The 8,093-nt window shown below is 29.3% G+C and overlaps 1 long non-coding RNA gene across 1 annotated transcript; it reads left to right on the top strand.

The window, feature by feature from the left end:
* The first annotated feature begins 5,983 nt into the window (after window positions 1-5,983).
* LOC139852148 (uncharacterized) lies at window positions 5,984-7,566 on the top strand. Its single transcript, XR_011760942.1, has 3 exons — window positions 5,984-6,142; window positions 6,826-6,897; window positions 7,412-7,566. It is a non-coding gene; the product is annotated as an uncharacterized lncRNA (long non-coding RNA).
* The last annotated feature ends 527 nt before the right edge of the window (window positions 7,567-8,093 follow it).

The raw sequence follows: 8,093 nt of genomic DNA, 5'->3' as shown, positions 1-8,093 counted from the left end.
ATTCGCCTATCCTCTCCCTTCCGGTCGAGCCTTACTAAGCCTACCACCCCCTGCTCTTCTCTTTCAGCCCTTGCTGATGAAAGTCTTAGAATGAATGTTGGCCTAGATAGAGGAATCAATCGTTCTATATGACGTTCTACATCATTTATCTTCGTACGACACGACGATTATGTAATCTCTAATGTTCTAGAGATTATATATTCTTGTTCTAACGGTAAATCAAATGAGTTTAACATTATATTAACTCATTAAATCTATGATTACATCTGAAGAAAATATATATGTAAAATAAATATATTTTCATAAAGACTGTAATTAAAATTTTTTTCGTACAAACTGTTAATGGTGAAAATATTTTAACGGGTAGGTAATACCAGAGGAATATTTAGATTTCACTTTAACAAGTTACATTGTACATTCTTCGAATCTGATTCAACAGTCATTTACTATGCTGCTTACATCAACAAGATATACGAATCCGTTCACCACAAAATAACCATTTTTCATTCAATTTCATATTTGAATTATGACCTATCAGAATCCAACAAGTGGCATAATGAAGAAAACATTGGACAAAATAAAATTTGTTAGAAACAAACAAATTAATTATGAGAAAATTTGTTAAGAATCCACGCTAACTATTCCTAGCTAACTGTTCCTAGCTAACTGTTAATTCCGTATCACATTTTATTTATCACAATTTATTTATCGCAATTTAATTATCGCAATTTAAATTCTCGCAATTTTATTTATCGTCATTTAATTTCTGTTATTTATTTTACGCACTTTAAATATCGGGACACGTATACAAAGTTTTGACATATCATATCGATGCATCTATATATATTATTTGGAATAACCATAGACACTCTATATGCAGTAATGCGAGAGTTAGCTATACAGGGTTGAGATTAATTCTACAATAATATATATAGTTTGAGTTGTGATTGAGTCTGAGACATGTACACGGGTCACGATACGTATTAATTCATTCGAATATTATAAATTAAACTATATATGAATGATTGGACTGTTAACTGTGGACTATCGACTGTAGATTAATAACATTGGACAATTAAAATGAATTAAAATATTAATTATAACATATAAAACTAAACAATTCTTCAAGTTTGCCACTTGATTTCATCTTAAACCTCATTTGTATCATGACGATTACAATCTGCGTTGAAACCTTTCTTAATTCTTGAAAACATCTCAATCAAGAGGATGAACCAACCGTACTTCATTCACGGAAGAAAAGATTGATGCATATAGTTATGCACCTAAAAACTCTCGGAACCTGAGTAAACGATTAACACGTATCTGTGCTAGCTCCTTTGGCATTATTATTATCAAAAATAACCATACAATTCTTTTCAAAATAGATAATTTTGTCACAGCTCCAGCAAGTCAACTTCGACTTTTCGTTCGAAACAACCTTATTATAACCTTGATATATATGCGTACTCTTTTATTGTTACCGGGGAACCTTTTTATATTCCACCATATTACCAGCAGATGTACCAGCAACCTCGTCGCTCCTTGGTTTAAATCTCTCCGACAAATCACTATATTTATCTATTGAAGTCTCATCATGTACTCGTTCGCATCTTGAAACAAGAATTGACATACCAATTATCGGGAATCACCAAATCGATATTGTGAGCCTCGCAATGTTTCCACATCAACAGTTATATGTATCCATATAAAATTTATCTCTTAGAACTATGATCTTCCATTCTGAAATTCTGAAAAGTACCCAGTCTGTGAATTAATACTCTGAATTTTGAAAAGTTGAATGAAGCAACAAAAAAACTGTAAACGACCTCAACAGCCAAAAGTTGATGATAAAGAATTGTATGTTGGCAAAGCTCAGAAAAAGTTTGAAACTGAAAAACTGACTGAGCAAACTACGAAGGAGTCTCTGAACAAATTACAAGGACTAAACTTGTACATTAAGAATCCTGATGATTCTGTTTCTGATGAAATCTTTACCTAATACCTTGTTTCTGACTCCAAACTCTTGCGGACAAATTTTCTTCACCATCCTTAGATATTAGAAATTCCAAGATATCATCGTATCTTTCATTACAAATATCCTCCATATTTCTGAAGATATTTTTATAACGATTCTTATCTAAAATCAGTAATCTCTTCGTGATATCAGTGTTACATCATATAGAAACTGTTAGTTTCTATATTCTGTAAACTTTCGAACTTCAAATATGAATGTGATTGAAATAATGTTGGGAATTGATGCATGAGTTAGTATAATATAATGACACTTGATCAACGTGATTATATTACAGTAAGTCATGTTGAGTTTCTAAATGGAACATGATGATTCACAAATTATAATGTCATCATGTGTCATGTTACATAACTCTTCCGTTCTGATTAATTTCTGAACATATCAAGCAAATATATTCTTGACAGTTCTATTCTCAGTGATTCTGGTAATTTAACAAATCAAATCGTGCTATTACTTTCTTTCTCGTTTAGAACATTAAGTTCATTTGAAACTCCATACTTACGAATTCTAGACCATTACTCGCTTTACTAGAGGTTGAGAAGAGAATAAAAAGGCAAAAGAGCTCCAAAAAATAAGAGAAAATATAAGCCCAATAACAACACGGAGATTACAAACCATGGATATTAATACGAATAGTAATATAAAGACACAGTATAATTAAAAATAGTATCATCCCAAGGTAATGGTAGAAGTAAACAGATTCTTCTGGAGGAAGATCGAAAAGAAGGATGACAGAAATGATATTTAGGAAAATATCAAGGATTAGAATTGGATTAAGCATTTCAACAATCTTTTGGATGTATGAAATAAGAAAGAAAGTATAGGAACAGTGAGAATAATGGAACGGAAGAGTTTAATTTATAATGGAAATAACAGACAGAGTAATCAAGGCGGATCACCATATTTAAATATAGAGATCTTAATTTCCATATTCGCCGAAGAATCAAATCTTTTAGATTTCGAAGATTTCCTCTAAATCCCTTGAATTCCGGAATTCAACCAAGACAACGTCAAAAGCTAAGACGCACCTTATTTTCTAAATTCAACCCTGACTCCGTCAAAGGTTAAGAAGAAACTTTATCTATTCATTTCACTCTTTTGTGATAGCTTCATTCGTGCTCTTTGAATAATCGAATTGTTTTATCCATATTATCCAATGATGATAAAACTCTATTTATCAACTCATATTCGTCATGAAAACATTTTTATTGTTAGCCATGACCAACTCACTCAAATTTCGGGACGAAATTTCTTTAACGGGTAGGTACTGTGATGACCCGGGAAATTCTGACCAAATTTAAACTTAATCTTTATATGATTTCGATACGATAAGCAAAGTCTGTAATGTGAAGTCTTAAAAGTTATGAACTGTAATCATGAAATCATTTGACCTTTGACTATTCCCGACGATTCACGAACATTTGTATGTAAATAAATATGTAAATATATATATATGAATTCTATACATAAATAATATTATATATGTTATTAGATATTAAAGGTTCATTACAATATAGTTAGTAAATATGTTATAATTAATAAAATTGTATTGTAGTAAATTTAATTATAAATTTGAATACAATGGTTACCTTAATGATATTATCATTACTTTCATTATTATTATTGTTAATAATGATATTAATATTTCTATTAATAATATTATTATTTCTAATATATATATATATATATATATATATATATATATATATATATATATATATATATATATATAAATATAAAATTTGATATGTATAAGTTGTTATATAATTATTATTACTAATATTATTATTATCATTAATAATATTAACATAATTATAAGTAGTGTTAATAATAGCATTATTAATAAAATTGTTGTATTCATTGCTATTATGATTTTTATCATTAAACTTATTAAAATTTTCATTTTATGATTATTAGTATTATTATGATTTTTATATTCATTATTATTATTATTTTTATTAATATTATTAATATTAAAATTAAATATTAATATAAATATGTTACTTTACATATTCAATAAATCAAAATAGATAATTACAGTTATATATAAATGCATATATATACAAGAAATACAGATATATTTATATGTAATTACATATACAGAGAGATAAATATATAAACACCGTATATACATATATAAACACAGAAGGGAACGTATTCTGTTTTCAATCTTTTTAAGCTGTAGTTAATTGATTTTCTTCGTACAAATCAGGATCTAAAACACTAGGATAAATCCAAAGATTTGTTAACAATCGACATCATTCTTTATTCTTGGTGTACGATTGATTCTTCCTATCGATCCTCATTGTTATAAAACAATCATTTTCTTTCTCTTTGATGAAACTCACACCTATATTCCTCAAACGATTATGAACGATGAACAATATCTTCACCCTATCACCACAGTTTACCAGACGCCATATAAACTACACTACCGTAACGATGATTTTCTGTTTTCTGCACAGTTTCAAAAACCGAATCAAAAACCAATCGACCACCTCTTTATCTCTATCTTATTTGTGAGCAAAAACTAACCTGCAACTTCTCTTGTTGTTAAATCTTCTTTCTGTTTCAATCACCTCACACCTAGATTACTAACCAGTTTTTGAGACCCATCCAAAGTCTATTACGGAATTGTTGGCTACAGGTATTATTATTTTTTTTTACTGCAACCATGTCAACTATAAGCCTTCTGCGAAACCCTTAACAACCACTTGTAATTATTTCCTTCTTCCTTCGTATCACCACTAACAACCAATATTATATTTTTTCTTTTCCTCTCATCCGATAACCGATTCAACAGATAAATAATTGAACTTGCAATTATATTAAGGATATCAAATTCAAGAATTTTCGGCTGCATGCTTTTTCCTTTAATAGACGACTCCTAAATGGGACACATAGGTGATGTAATATATATATTTTTATAAGGATGTAGTAGATATAGTGGTTGATGATGAAAGGGGATAAAGGTGTCAATAATGTTAAAACATGTTATTATCTCTACAGCTCGATCACGTTTCCTTTTCAATCAATCAACAACCGAATTGTTTTTTTTTTTTTTTTGTGGGATTAGTATCACTTAATGGAGGACAAAGGAAATTGAATAATTGATATTCTTTTATGATGAAGATAAAGGGAACGGCCTGCACATACTTATGTATCTATATCTTTCGAAAATTCCAAATCACTTTCCATGTCTCCTTCTTTACTTTATGACCAACACTTAATAAAGTAAATGTACCCACCTCACCACTTGTTAGTTCTTTAATGATATGTGACTAGTATCATCATATTTCTTGTTCGAGTTTGTCAAAAACACCGAACCCCACCTCCCCTTAAATTACAGATTAAACCTTGTTTAGCAAATGGATTAGTTGTTTTACGTGGTGGCCGACCCCATTAATAAGAAAAGGTGCCGTTTACTTTTACAAAGAGGGGACAAAATGATAAGTGGCTAACAACCAAGTAACACTTGGATATTAAAAGAATGAAGATCATAATTATAACAAAAATTAATGATAATTATGACATCGTATGATGATAATAGGCGATGATATAAAATGATATTGAAAGGGATAGTAGGATTGCATGTGGTCTGTCATACGAGGGATACCAAATTCAAATTAAAGAGCCACTTAAACAAATGGAGTTTTGCGAGTGTCACGTTCCATCTTATTTATTATTGGCTGAAAGAAATGCTACAGCTGCTTTCCATATCCATACTATATCGACATATAATTGGATCATCAAACTCCATATGGTCGGCTGTAAAGTGTGATGTTATTTTGTTACCAAAACCAGCTCCGAAATTCCTTTGAGATTACTACTTATTTTTGTGAATCCAAGTTAACCTTATTTGGATTAATATATTTTTATGTTGGGCCGAGTTGCTGTTGGGCCGTTTAATGTTAGCTGGGCTTGCGAAGTTGGGCCGAGAATTAAAGTTAACTGTTGGGCTCCTTAAAACGAGTTAAATAGTCTTGGGTAGCGAATTAAATCAGATAAACAGTATAAGATGGATGGTTAAGGATGTTTGCGAGTGAGCGGGAGGTCGCGGGTTCGAGCCCGGGCCGGGGCATTTATCTTTTTAAAGCTTGTTTCATTAAGGTAGCACTTTTATTATTATTATTATTATTATTATTATTATTATTATTATTATTATTATTATTATTATTATTATTATTATTATTATTATTATTATTATTATTATTAGTATTATTATTATTACCAATATTAGAAATAAAATTATTAGTATAATTAATATTATTATTATTAGAATATATAGTATTATTATTAATATGACTATTAAAATTTCTATTAGAATCAATTTTTTTTATTATAAGTTCCATTATTATTAAAATATTATTTTTATGAAAACTAACATTTTTATCTTATCATTATTATCTTTTCATTAAAACTATTATTATTACTAACATTATTTTTATTATTAAGTATTATTATCAAAACTATTAATAGTCGTATCATTACTAAATCTAATTACTTTTAGTATTATTATTATTATCATAAAAAGATATAAATTTTTATTTATTATTATTATCAATATTATTTTTACCAAATAAATAGCTATATAAGAATATATTTAAAACATATCGCATAACAACCTTAATATTTTCATAATAAATACTAATTATTTATCTAAAATATATAAAATAAATATAGTTAATATAGTTACCAATGAAACATACAAGTTACTGAAATAGCAATTAATAATAATATCTAAACTTGTTTGATTACAAGTATATGATTTAATAAATATATGAATAATATAGGTTCGTGAATCCGAGACCAACTCTACACTTGTTCAATGTCGTTCTATGTATTTTTACTACAAAATACATTAGGTGAGTTTCATTTACTTCCTTTTTAAATGCTTTTGCAATATATATTTTTGGGACTGAGAATACATGCGCTGCTTTTATAAATGTTTTACGAAATAGACACAAGTAATCGAAACTACATTATGTGGTTGAATGATCGAAGCCGAATATGCCCCTTTTGCTTGGTAACCTAAGAATTAGTAAACCGATCTACTAATTGACGCGAATCCTAAAGATAGATCTATTGGGCCTAACGAACCCCATCCAAAGTACCAGATGCTTTAGTACTTCGATGTTGTTTTTATCATGTCCGAAGGATTTCCCGAAATGATAAGGGATATTCTTATATGCATCTTGTTAATGTCGGTTACCAGGTGTTCACCATATGAATGATTATTTTTGTCTCTATGCATGGGACGTATATTTTATGAGAACTGGAAATCTTGTGGTCTATTAAAAATTATGAAATGATTATTTATGATAAACTAATGAACTCACCAACCTTTTGGTTGACACTTTAAAGCATGTTTATTCTCAGGTATGAAAGAAATCTTCCGCTGTGCATTAGCTCATATTAGAGATATTACTTGGAGTCATTCATAACATATTTCAAGAGACGTTGCATTCTAGTCGTCGAGTTCATCAAGATTATTATTAAGTCAATTATAGTTGGATATATTATGAAATGGTATGCATGCCGTCAACTTTCGATGTAAAGCAAATTTGTCTTTTAAAAACGAATGCAATATTTGTAAAATGTATCATATAGAGGTCAAGTACCTCGCGATGTAATCAACTATTGTGAATCGTTTGTAATCGATATGGACTTTGTCCAGATGGATTAGGATGGGTCTCTACATAACACCCCCCACCCAGAATGTTCACTAGATGGAAGGGCTAGTGGGCATGGTGTTTAGTACTTCGAAGTTTATATGATTATTATACAGACGAGATGTTCTGTTTTGGGGATATTATTATGCGCATTATATGTTAAGGTCGGTTACCAAGCCAAGCTATGAAAGCAATGAAAAGTGAATGTTATGTATCGAGAGAATAATTTTATACACAGGTTATGTGTATGTTATTTTTGTGCACAAGATGTGTGTACGGTTACTAAGATTTATGAAAAATGGTTTCGTACACAAGAAAGGTGTACTATATTTAAAAGATATCGCATGTACATTACAGGTGGGTATAGGATTCGGGTCCATTTGTACCAT

The sequence above is a fragment of the Rutidosis leptorrhynchoides genome, chromosome 6, assembly GCF_046630445.1.
Source record: "Rutidosis leptorrhynchoides isolate AG116_Rl617_1_P2 chromosome 6, CSIRO_AGI_Rlap_v1, whole genome shotgun sequence".
NCBI lineage: Eukaryota > Viridiplantae > Streptophyta > Magnoliopsida > Asterales > Asteraceae > Rutidosis > Rutidosis leptorrhynchoides.
This window is presented reverse-complemented; position numbering and strand designations above follow the sequence as displayed.